This window comes from Syngnathus scovelli, chromosome 19, assembly GCF_024217435.2.
Source record: "Syngnathus scovelli strain Florida chromosome 19, RoL_Ssco_1.2, whole genome shotgun sequence".
Classification (NCBI taxonomy): Eukaryota; Metazoa; Chordata; class Actinopteri; order Syngnathiformes; family Syngnathidae; genus Syngnathus; species Syngnathus scovelli.
Genome location: NC_090865.1, coordinates 7,060,352 through 7,073,684, shown reverse-complemented (window position 1 = coordinate 7,073,684; position 13,333 = coordinate 7,060,352). Strand labels below are relative to the sequence as shown.

General features: G+C 43.6%; 1 long non-coding RNA gene across 1 annotated transcript; it reads left to right on the top strand.

Annotated features, from left to right (window-relative positions):
* The first annotated feature begins 7,608 nt into the window (after positions 1-7,608).
* LOC125987492 (uncharacterized) lies at positions 7,609-13,008 on the top strand. Its single transcript, XR_007488023.2, has 2 exons — positions 7,609-10,503; positions 10,579-13,008. It is a non-coding gene; the product is annotated as an uncharacterized lncRNA (long non-coding RNA).
* The last annotated feature ends 325 nt before the right edge of the window (positions 13,009-13,333 follow it).

Genomic DNA, 13,333 nt, shown 5'->3' with positions numbered 1-13,333 from the left:
TAATTAAGGATCGGAGACAAGGAATGCAGCAACATCCACACAGGGTCAAAATGGCAGAGAAAACGGCAATGGAGACCAGAACCGAGGAAACCAGGGTGCGGTACTTTCCGAACACGTTCAACCAGTCGGTCAAAACCTTCGTGTTCACCCCACTGTGTTCCTTCATCCTCCCATTCAAGGTCCTCAGACCCTCAAGGGCCCGGGACAGGCTTCCGTCGGCTGCAGTATTATTTGGAATAAATGTGCAACATTGCTCACCAAACATGGCGCAGACACCGCCCTCTTTTGAGAGTAGCATGTCAAGGGCCATTCGATTCTGGAAAGCCATGAGGGAAGTAGCGGCCAGTTGGGAGTGGACCGCCTTGAAACCCGCCTCGGTCCAGTTTCCAAGCCTCTGCACGTTGTAGTGGATGTAGTTAATCCTGTCAACATTTTTGTTAAGAGTACACCACCAACACAGGGTGGATTCAAAACCAGCTGCTATCTGATTCACCAGCTTATACTCATCCGGTACTCCTCTAGGAACACCAGTGGCGTCTATGTAAGTTGGATTAGCTGCGCCCTGCCATTCGGCGTTTCGCTTCGTTCTCGGCCAGTATTCGGGCACTACGGACTTAGCAAAAGATGTTAGATCATAAGACATTGGTATCAAGTGAACAGGAAACAATAGGCCTACCAAAGCGCAAATTCCAGAGCTGTTTAAAGGCAACCTATCATAAAGTTTTTTACTATTACACCAAAACCAAATATCACTACGAGCAATGGGCAAAAAGGGGCAGTGGCATTGGTCATGGACCCACACCATGGAGTAGGTAGGGCACCGAGCTTCTCACCGGTACCAGGTAATCTAATGCATGTAAAATTACCCTTATCTACATCGGACGAAAAAAGGGATCACATTTCGCAAGAACTACCTTATGTTAGGGTTTTCCAGGTTATCTTGATCCTATGATTATGTTGGAATGTAACCTGTAATAATTAAACTCGCCTGTCCTGTCTTAACAAAAGTAGTAGAACAAAGTGCTAAGATCTTTTGAACTGATTGACTAGCTGCAGAGGAAGCAGTCAAAGTTGTTTTGTTCACACAACATCGTGAAGGACCCCCTGCTGTGCTTTGATCAGCCAGGGGCTTCGGCCATTTGTCTACTCTGACCCCCACTCTCAACCCCCACTCTGTTTCTCTCAATAAAAATGCTCCTGCACGAGGCCTGAGTCAGACCTCCATTTCGATCATCGCTGCACGCACAGCGACGAATGGACTCTCCACCTGCAGGTGTCCAAAAGGACTTACTTGTCTCCCGTGTGGTTCTTGCAAAATAAGTTGGAGTGAGCAAATCTCTAACACCTTACACTTGGGAGGAAATTGAGTCTTAATCATCAAAGCCAGAGTCAGGAAACAAATCGGACAGGTTTACCACAATAGATTCGCTGAGTCGTCACTAGAGAAAGAACTCCCGTCGATCGAAAGGTCATCCCTTTGGAGTAACGGAAAAGTCTCAGCTGGTGGAGAGATAGCAGTTGTAATTAGCTTATTAATAAAGGATCAGCAGACAAAACCAGTGAGGCAGAATATTGAGTCTTTTCTCGCGAGGAGTGCATTCAGACTTACAGCAATCCGACTACACTAAAAATCTGTTTTACACTCCTCGCTCTTTTTATTTGGAATGCCCTACCCACAGTGTGAGACGATTAGCCCTTAAGGGGGGGGGGGGGGAAGAGATTGTGGCTTCGTCTCGTAATAAAAGAAACAAAAAGTAACGCACAAAGTGTTGCGTGCAGATATGGCTATATCAGCAAAACAGTTTAAGCAATATTCCGAGAGATAAAAAGAGAAAGTGACGTTCTTTAAGGAAGATCAGAAGGTTCATGACGCATCGTTTGACGTGTTGTTTTCACGATCTGTTCTGGTGGACGCTGAGCTGTCAGCAGCATCTTGTTTGACACAACCGTCATCTCGCCCCTGACCCAGCCGTAATCCTTCTGTTCTGTTGTACAAGATAAGAATAAGCAAGGCAAAGCAGCAAGCATACTGAACAGTAACATTATGAATAAGTACTCATTAGAGAACGCATGATAACATATATATACGATTTTTCTAACAATTCCCCCCTGTTTATCATAAGTTCTCGGGGACCAACTTATCACCCATATGGCCACTTCAAAAGTTTTTCAGCCGAGGGATCACATTTCGCAAGAACTACCTTACACTTGGGAGGAAATTGAGTCTTAATCATCAAAGCCAGAGTCAGAAAACAAATAAATGCAGAAAAAACAATATTCTTTCCCTTTACATTTATGTAATTGGATATAAACCATATGTATTGTCTGAAGCGGATACAATGGAGTCAGGTATTTCCCTCTCTGAGGTCTTAAATTGCCTTGTGGGTTGTGTTTAGCACAGATCAAACACGCTCTGCAAAATTGTTGTTAGAAAGCTGCAAAGCCGTATGTTGTATAAATAGCTTCAACTTGTTTCACCATACCCCCCGTCGAGACATGGGTGACCCCATGACTCGAAATAGCAGCCCATTTGAACAAGTTACGAGGCAAGATAGGTTTGCCCAAAGGTCACACAAAAAGACCATCAGTGTTTTTAGTTGCACCCCGTTTTTCCCAAGAGAGTCGTTCCTGGGAGGGGCTCTGAGACTGCATGTCAAGCAACACATCAGGGGAGATGTGTGACATCGAATCATGATCAGTGAGAGACGAGAGGACATGGAGCAGGCCTTCTGCAGCGGCCTTAGCGGATTTGTCACCAAAAGCATTACCAAGAGAAACAGGATCAGATCTTGCAGTGTGAGCAGCACATTTGCAAACCGCCACCTTTAAAGGTAGCTGGACAGCGTCCAAAAGTTGAGTTAGTAATGTGGAATGGGTGACGGGCTTCCCTGTAGAAGTTATCATGCCACGGTTGCTCCACTGCTGAGCAAAAACGTGCACTGTAGCAAAAGCATACTGACTATCAGTCCAGATAGTGACGGACTTGTTTGCAAACAATTTGCAGGCCCCAGTCAAAGCAATGAGCTCAGTGGCCTGTGCTGACATATAGGATGGCAGTTTAGCAGCCTCCAAGACTTCGTCGGCAGTAACAATGGCATACCCAGTAAGGGTCACACCAGATTCATTTTCTTAGAAGACCCATCAACAAAACCCACATGACCATCTGGCAGAGGCGTATCTTCCAAATCAGGCCGAGCCTTTGCAATCTGTTGGGCAGCATCGACACAATCATGGAATCCGCCGTCGTCAGGAAGGGGAATGAGAGTGGCAGGATTGAGAGCAGCTGAGACAGCAACGTAGCCATGCAAGAAAGATGACGTGCAGGCGACAGAAAAGTCACTCACTCACTCACTCACTCACTCACTCACTCACTCACTCACTCACTCACTCACTCACTCACTCACTCACTCACTCACTCACTCACTCACTCACTCACTCACTCACTCACTCACTCAATCTGACAATCAATCAATCAATCAACCAATCAATCAATCAATCAATCAATCAATCAATCAATCAATCAATCAATCAATCAATCAATCAATCAATCAATCAATCACACAGGTGTTAACTAATTTGTAATTATATTGCAAGCAATTCCTAATCATACTTTACCTTTGTATAAGGCACAGGTGTCAAATTGTGCTTTATTTTCATGTCATTACTCGAATTGCAAATTATCTTCCCTCTTAATAATGTTGTAAGTTTAAATATTAGACCAGTTTGTATTTGTCTGATTTGAAAGCGAGTTACTCGTCAGCTTGTTTTGCAACTCCCACAATATGAGGCGCTCACACATCTACTCGGGTATGACAATCATACCGGCCCTCCAAAAGAAGCCATGACTACACCGCGGCCCTTGAACAAATGAGTTTGACACCCCTGGCACAAGGGATAGCCTTCTCATTGATCAATCGCGTATCTTAAATCATGGTTTTCCTCCTTTGAAGCGACTATGTACTTCAAACCCAAACGGCACCATTTTATAGGGAAAAATTTGTCGAATTTATTCGTTGTCGACATAATACTGGTCGCAAATTTGCATGTAGAGCATTTTTGAGTTGTTGATCATAGACATCAGTTGAACACTCTTTCTGGTCTGTGTCTAAAGTCTTCAAACAACTTATCTTGTTTTTGTTTAGTTCGGCCAATGTCTGTGTAATTTGCTCTACGTTGGAATTTTATTTTTATCCTGCCCAATAGTTGGTCAATTTGCATTTGTAATGGCACCCCGTTATATTCCAATGGACGGCCCTGGAGATCAAAAGGACTCCAGGTGCCTTTAACGCTTGCCCAATGTTTGGTTAAGGATGCCATGAAAACCTGTTGTACTTCATCACCTCTCAAATTATAGGAAGCAATGAGTTGTTTAATTTGGGGTACAAAGACGGAAAGGATGGTTCGCTTTGCCGTGCCACAACATCTGTCTTTGTAATTTAATCATTTTTCTCATCTTCATTCATCACATTCTTAGCTGCGATTCTTAAGTGAGCTCGCGCTGACACTGTGTCATCATCTTCCTGTCTGTGCAACAGCAAGTTCTTTTTTATCTTTTCTTCGTCTTCCTTATCTTTCAATTTTCCTCTCATCTGGGAAAATGAGAATGTAATTTTGCTTTTTAATTTTTAATTTTAAGTCTTGCAAAATTGCTATATCCTTACTGCACCGAGATAAACTGTTAAACATATCTTTAAACAAAAACAATCTATGCTCCTGCAGAGACTCTTCAAAATGGGACCCAAATGTCAGATTACAAATCAAACCTCCTCCTTCACTCTCACATTTTTTGATAGAACAGTCTACTTAGCTAGACACTGTCATATCATACTAAATAATGGCCTGCAAATTAAATATAATGTTGTTGCTGTGGTCCCTCAAAACATGTGACTAGAATTTGGACAATTACTAACCCCCATCAATTGATAAATTATCTCCTCACTAAAGTCCTAGCCTGTTAACCTATCTGCATCAAGAAGACATTTGCAATGCAGGGGATTAGAGAATAATAATAACACCATTGATTTCTAATCATTAATCTAATTTTATCCAGTTCTACAATGTATGTTTTCTCTTACTCTCACATTTTTATGAGGGTTGGGCACTCTCCTCGTCGGATGAGTTTCTGCCCACAACCGTCATATTATTCTATAATTTCAAATTTTTACATTTAAAAATGCAAATCTGATAAACCATTGTCTAGCACACCGTTTTCGTGCACCAATTTAGCGCAATTCTAACCTTTATAACGAACTGATACACAAAGACAAACATACACAGAAACAAACACACGGGCCCACAACATAGACATGACAATCTTCGCAGCTGATAACAAGGGTGGGGGGAGCAACTGAAGTGCGGAGAGCCTCGCCACCGCCACGTCGCATAATGCAACCACCTCTGTACAAAATATGCATTTGTCAAGATATTTTATATTTTCGGTGTCGACCCCTTGCATTTTAATTCATGTCGGGGTAGCGGCCTTTGTTTGCTATTTGATTTTCCCATGGTTTATTTCTCTAAATTGCAGAGTTGGCAATTCGAATGGCACCTACAGTGTCCTAAAGCCAATTTAATTCACAGGACAGTGGTAAAATATTCAGTGGTAAGTCTCCTTTCCTCTGCTTCCACACAAAGCCACTGTCTACAATCCTGTTTTATATAAAGGAGAGCTCAAATGAGATCACTCTCAGTCAAACCATACACACACACACACAATGCGCACTCTTATCGTCTCACAGGCAAGCAGGGGAGTCCGCCCTCCCGTGGATTTTAACAAACTCTTTAACCTTCCTATTGTGTAAGAAAAAACTTATTTTTGCCTTATTCTTAAAGTAGATATAAAACCTATCTTTTCATGGATAAAGAAGCCAAACCAGCTAAACAAGAGTTAAGAAAAACACCACAGATGGCAGCAGAAAGCTAACACATTAGGAAGGTTAAGTTAGGAGGCCCCACGACACCTCAGCGGAATTGAACTGCTCCAAATTACCTGTACTTCTTTAGAAAACAGATGGGTCCGCTCTCCCATGGAATTTAACTGACTTAACAGTCAGGGGACTCCATCATCCCAGCGGAATTTACTGTTTCTAATTGCACTTGATAGGGTCTAGAATTGTCAAGGTTTTAAGTGACCTCTTGTCACTGCACTTTCATTACTTTCAACAGAATCAAGATTCGTACTCACAGTCTGCTGGGCCTTCTCCTCGGATGATCTCGTCAACCACTCCGGCGTCCAGCTGACTGATCGAGTCAGCCCTGTGAAAAGGGTTTCCTCTATATGCCTTGGCCAAGGACTTGTCCTGGGTCGAAAAGTCAGCTGGAATCCCGAAATAGGTCTATTGAGACCCCGGAACGAGCCCCCAAAAATCTGTTAGGTTCAAAATCAGCAAAAGGATCAGCAGACAAAACCAGTGAGGCAGAATATTGAGTCTTTTCTCGCGAGGAGTGCATTCAGACTTACAGCAATCCGACTACACTAAAAATCTGTTTTACACTCCTCGCTCTTTTTATTTGGAATGCCCTACCCACAGTGTGAGACGATTAGCCCTTAAGGGGGGGGGGGGGGGGGGGGGGGAGATATTGTGGCTTCGTCTCGTAAGAAAAGAAACAAAAAGTAACGCACAAAGTGTTGCGTGCAGATATGGCTATATCAGCAAAACAGAGAGGGAGCGCTGCGTCGCGCGGAGAGGGCGCTCCGTCCCACCGAGAGGCCGCCGCGCTGCGCTGCACCAATACATGCGCTCGCCGAGAGGCCGTCGCACTGCGCCGCGCCCAGACCTGTGCTCGTGACGGGCACGCTGCGCAGAGAGGCCGCTGCGCTGCGCCGCACCGAGAAGTGCGCTAGCGAGATGTGCGCGCTGCACCGAGAGTCCGCCGGGCTGTGCCGCGCCGAGACGTGCGCTCGCGAGACGTGCGCTCGCGAGACGTGCGAAAGGGCAGAGGGTGCCTCGAAGTTGCCACGAGGGCACGCTGTGCCGCGGTGCGGTGCCCTCTCGGCACGGCGCGGAGCAACGCAGCGCTCAATCGGCCCGGCGGCCTTAGTTTGTTTTTTTTCCACCATTGCTCTATAACATATAGGGCAACTTCAGGGTTATTTTTTCTCGTCACACCGCACGTTTGGCCCGCCCTCTCGGCGCAGCACGGAAATCGCGCGCAACGCGTGCGCTCTCTCGGCGCAGCACCCTCTCGTTGCAGCGCCCTCTCTGTGCGGGGTAATCTCAGCGCGGTGCCCACATCCTCAGGCGGCAATCTCGGCGCAGCGCCTGCGCCAATCGGCGCGCCGCCTTATAAGCGCGGCGCGATGCAACCCGGGCGCCTCACCAAGAGGGCGTGCACGCTGTGCAGAGAAGGATCCGCGTCAAAAGAGCGCTGCGTCGCACAGAGAGTGTGCTGCGTTGTGCCGAGAGGCCACCGCGCTGCCCACGCCAATCCGTGAGCTCACCGAGAGGCCGCCGTGCTGCGCTGCGCCGTGACGTGCGCCACGCCGTGACGTGTGCTCGTGAGATTTGCACGCTGCGCCGATAGGCCGCCGCGCTGTGCCACGCCGAGACTTGCACTTGCAAGACGTGAGCGCTGCGCTCGCTGCGCTCCCTGTGACCCCAGCGATGGCGGGTGTTGGAAATGATATACTTTTTATCATTGGATTCTATGTATCTACTTTTGTGTGCAAGACTCTCCGCAGTATGTGACCATCTAGCCTTGTGAAAATGATTTGGGGGCATATGGCCGGCTAATGACTGGAGTCATTAGCCACGCTATACAATAAGCCCCATAGTTAGCTAGACATGTTCAGATCATGAGATTGTCATGGGATGGCTGAAGCAGACAGAGGTCTCATTTAAGTTGAAGTCATGAGTACGACACCGGGATGTATTCCCAGGTCCACTAAAGACTACGTTTTGTTAAGCTAATAGTCATGAGACGTCCAATACTGCTCCGTCCACGAGAGTATCCCCTTTGTTCTGTGGTAATGAGATATAACTTTGGAATGTATTTCCTGCCTGTGAACCTACCCGATCATATACACTTGCCCCTTTGTTTCTCTCTCAATAAATGCACGGCGATTCTCAGAGCAGAGTGCGTATTCTCAGCCACACTTGCTGCGTGTGTTTGGGGTGCGCCCTTCTGCGCAGAAGAAAACGCTAAGCCAAGAAAGACCTACCGTCTCCGAGATTGATTTCAGATAAATGTTGTCAACCCAACATTTTTGGGGGCTCGTCCGGGATTTCCTGAAAATCTGCTCGCTGATCCGAAGAGTGTTGAAGACGCCGAATCCGTGCACGGCAGAGGTCACAGGACGCCTGAAGGAAAGCCCTGGGGAACAATGTTCATCCACCAGGCCGGCGTCCGGTTCAGCACCTCTCGGCAGCGAGGATTGACGGAAACTTCACAAGAAATCTCTCGGAGACTCGGTGAGACCTTTTTGTTGGCTGCGTGGTTGGGGTATTTTAGTCCCCAGAAAAAGGGTACCTGGGTAAGGACGGCGGAGTCCTTGTTGTGAATTCCAAGTGATAGGAATTCGGTCTACAGATGGAACTTGTAGACGGAAATACACCTCGTTGTGTTAAGAAAATTCCGCGGTGTGAATGTGTGTGAATGGTAGCACGTATCACTCGCTATTGTGCTGCATGTAACATGGTGGGAAGAAATGGCAAATTTCTGTGGAGTTCCTCACCAGAAAACTGGTCAAAGCAGGAATTACCACAGAAAGTTGTTATTGCACTAAAGAAACATTCCATCTTTAGAAATCCCTATGATTTAAATGTTGAACTAAATTGATTACAATGGGGGGGCCGTCAAAGCGTTACTGACAATGCATCAGGGGATGAGAAGTATACGTTAAATAAGTTACCAAACTTGAGGCTGCAAGTATGATTGTCAGACAATGAAGCTATAGTGCGTAGGCGCACTGTTAGGCGTGGCTCAAGAAGAGGAGCCTGAGGCAGAAGCTCCTTCTGCTCCTATGCAAAACATGCATCTAATTTAAAAGACCTGAACCCCCCCCCCCATATGATAGCAAAATATATTATGGTCAGTCAATAAGAACTCCTGTACAAACAAGAAGCATGACCAAGGCTGTTAAATTTCCCCAAAGTATAAATGACGCTGATGTATGCGAATGATACAGTTGTCAAACCTTATTGAAAGGCCAGTAATGTGAGAAAAAATAAATAAAAATAGTAAAACCAAAACATCAAATAGAGGAAGACGTTTGCGCAGCATTGTTTGTTGATGTTGTTTGTGCACTGTGTTTTGTTGTGGGCCTTTGTGTTGTCCTTGTGTTCTCTGTGTGTTTATGTGTGTCTATGTGTTAAAATTTTGAAATTGGCTACAATAGTGTGCAAGGAAAGTTACTAGACTGGGGTCTATTCGATTTGCACTGCAAGAAAAAATAAAATAAAAAAGGAGACATTGAAACTGGAAAATGCATTTTTTGGAGAAATTGGTGTAAAGACAGGCGAAAAAGATGAATAAATATTTAGGAGATGCAACAGAATGATGTTCGAGCAGAATTGAATCAGTTGAAACATGTAGAACTTAGAGGTGAAATATGAATTTTGTAAAATTTTGCAGAAATTTTAATCAATCTTTTATTGGCCAAGTTTGAGCATGCCATACAAAGAAGTAATAATTTAACGTGAAAATATGAATTTTTTAATTTTGCAATTTCGGGAATGTTTAAAAACTTTCCCAGTGTGATTTAAATGGGCTGAATGATGTGAATTTCAAACTGGGACAATGTAAAGGTGAAATGTAGAATTTGCCTTTAAGAATGAGTGGAAGGAAAATTGCCCTAAATTTGCAAATTTTGTGGAAATGAAAAGCTTATGGAATTAATTGAATGCAAGCATCTCTTGAGTGAATTTTTGGAATATGTCAAAATCGGAATGAGTGGGTTGTTTTACCAAGAACCTTGAGATAGGACAGATTCAAATGAGGACTGTGAATTAAAAATGATGTAGTATGACTGTGTGGACAGCTTGAAGAGAGCTTGAGGAGAGTGAGAACAGTGCATGCGTGCGTGCCTGTGTGTGTGTGCGCGTGTGTGAGATGCAAATGAGCAGGAATGAATGACAAGATACAGCTTGACTGGTTGACGTTGTTGGAGACTACTATGTGAAAAGTAGTAGAACAACTTTGAAGAAAGAATGATTTTGAGCATATTTAATGCTAAGAAAAGAAAATAAGCCTTATTTCACAGTGGTTGACTGATTATCATGAATTGAATGGCTCGTTTTAGGCTTTCATCTAAAAATCAAGTCAAGTTTATTGTATAGCCCTAAATCACAAACAGTCTCAAAGGGCTTCAAGTAGACAAAAGTTCAAGTTTTCGTCTACAATGATGATAATTGCTTTTGAAACAAAGGAAGTGTAAGGATGAGATTCCTTTCTCCTCATGCAGCATTTAGGCCAGAGAGGAAGTGAAGTCAAGTAACAGAAGTTAGGATGGGTAAAAACCAGAAGTAAACTATCTTGGTTTACTCTCAGCGAAAGGGAGAGCAGGTAACAGGTTATATTAGACACACCACGACCTGCCACGAAGAACAACTGATGTTTTTTTTTTTTTTGTCATTACAGCTGAGCTTGGGCTCCATGCTATGCTGAAATTGCTAAGCCACTAACAGGAGTGGCTCATGGACAGCCGTTAGCAGTCAAAGATACATTCGCGTGGACACCAAAAGTAGAAGAAGGATTGACAAGATTGAAAATGATATTAGTTCAAACAACAAAGGGTGTGATAATGGATAAGGTGCTATTGACGATGTCCATAACAAAACTGTTTTGCCAAAATGACTTTTAAGGCAACGCCTGTTGTGTCACTTATGTGACAACAGGGGGGAGATGAGTTATTAGTTACCTATTAGTTACCTTTGGTTTAGATTCTTGAAAAAAAAATTTTTTTTAAGCATGTCCTGTTTGTGTGAAACATGATCCACACAGGAACCTAAAAGAAACTCTATATAAAAATTCGAAGATTCGAATAGTGGAGCCTAACAGGAACATGGAAAAAGTGAACAGCTGAGAAATGGCCTTCGATGTACTGGCAGTGAATTATAAATTCAGGACAGTTCAGTAATATCTGTAAAGTGAGCATAACACCATTAATACTGAGGTCAAAATAGAGATGATACTAGGCAAAATTTGGAAACTAGATCAGAAATTGAAGGCTCAAATCAGGAAAGGTGGAAAGGTAATAGAGAGAATGGCATAAAATCAAAGTTAGGAAAACAAAAGATAGATAGTAGCCTGAAAATAGGAGGAGTTTCTGGAAATTACAGTATAATTGAGAGAAATAACAGTTAAGACTTGCAATTTAAGTTTAGGGTAATCTGTCAATTTAAAATGGTTCAAATGAGGTCCATCACAATACATCCGAGCGCTCATGAAGGAAAGGCGCTGTCCTTCTCAGGTAGATTAGATTATTGATAATAGTAGAATTTGAAGTTTGATTAACAGAAGGCACTATGGAATTTATGTCAAATTGGAAGATGATAATTAAGTTTGGTACCCCAGTCTGTTTTTTCAGTAGCCATCAGTGACTCTGAAACTCGATCCCGAGACTCCACCGACAGCTGAGAACATCAAGAAAAAATGGTGCATGGCTCTAAGGCACCTTTGACCTTTGCAAGAGCAAAGAAGGACTATATTTGTGCTTGGGGGGAGCACAACGCCCTGGAGGAGAACGACATCCTCGGAGGCGGAGTACAAAGAGTGAAGGAGCTCACAAGATGAGAATGGACTCAGTTGAAAATGGACTCATCCAAGAGTGAGGGATGAGTTGACTCTGAGACTACAACCAAAGATAACAACCTGACAATGAGGTGCGGCGAAAGACACACAAGACCTGTAAGATGCATCAAGACGTTATCAAACTTGGTGGAGCTTGGGTCAGAGTGGATGGAAGCTTGCTTGGGCACTGAGTTTGACACAACTGAGGAGTCTTGCTAAAAGATAAACAAATAAGGAACAAATTGTGTAGTGTTACGAAGAAAGAAGAAGTATCATAGTCAGAGGATAAATTTGGATGAAACAGATAGGCTAAAATTGTAAGAAATAAGAGTAGAATCACATTTAGCCCATCCAGCTTAACAATTAGACATTTAGTCATTAACAGTTCGGAGAAGGAAAAATAGGGCATTAGGATCTACTAGGATGCAGTCAAAAGGTGATTAGATTATTCAATGGAGGTAATTAATAAAGTAGAAGTTAATCACACCTCATAGGGAAATTCTGGTGTCAAAACAAAAAGTTTGATAAGATCAAGGAATAACAGCCATGAAAACTTTTGACAGTTAAGAATAACACTGCATGAGACTCACACCAAGTGACAGTGAACGCGATGACAAATGTGATAGGACTCGGAAAACAAATGCCTTAACATGGCAAAGTGAAAATAATGTAGTGGAGTGGACTGTTGGAGGAAGACTTTTGAGTATCTTTACCCAGGTGCTCGATCAGAACGATGGATTAGGACAAGATTATTTAAGGACCTACTGAGGCTGCTTCTTTCCCCATGCTCACCCATGAACATGCTCAGCAGTACAAATGACTGAATTTTTAGGCATTTAATTGGCAATTTTACAGTAAAGGTCCGGTAAGAATGTACGAAATATTCACTTGGGAAGAACATCCAGAAATGAAGGGTTTACCGTTAATATTCGCTGATTGCCTGTTCACTTACACATACTAAATTTGTTTGCTGTTGTATGAGTGATAGATGCAAATGGATTGGCGCTTGTGTGGTTACGAATATGTGTGTGTGTGTGTTGAGGGCAGTATGAAAGGCCAAAGTATTTTGTGGTTGGTATGAAAGGGTCACAGTTGAGGGTGAGATTCCTCTCACCTGAGACGGGAACACCCAAGCGTGATGACTAACAGCCGATGGTTAATCAAAGGCACCATGAACAACAAAAATAGTTCATGGAGAAGGCCGAATTCAGCAACACGGATGGACAAGACAGGACTGATATCGAACACTAGGACGATGGACATATGACATGACGAACCTGAACTCACCCGACAAGGTGACAGACTATGTAGATGACAACCATACATATGGAACTTAAGCTTGCTTGTGGCAAGTACGAGCTTGGCTTTGTTTCTGTGTGTCACTTGACTTATTGCAGCGTCAACCGACAGCCAAGGAGCAGATTGCTGGTTGTTTTATAACTTGTATTACTTTTGCAGGTTGTCGATTGCAGTCTTGGAAAGTTTATGTTGAATTCACGTGAAAATGTTAACCCTAACCCTTTTGATTTTTATGATGATTGATGATTTTCAGGACGGAATCCCCGTGCGCCATGATTCATTGTGTGTCTATTTTCATTTAGTA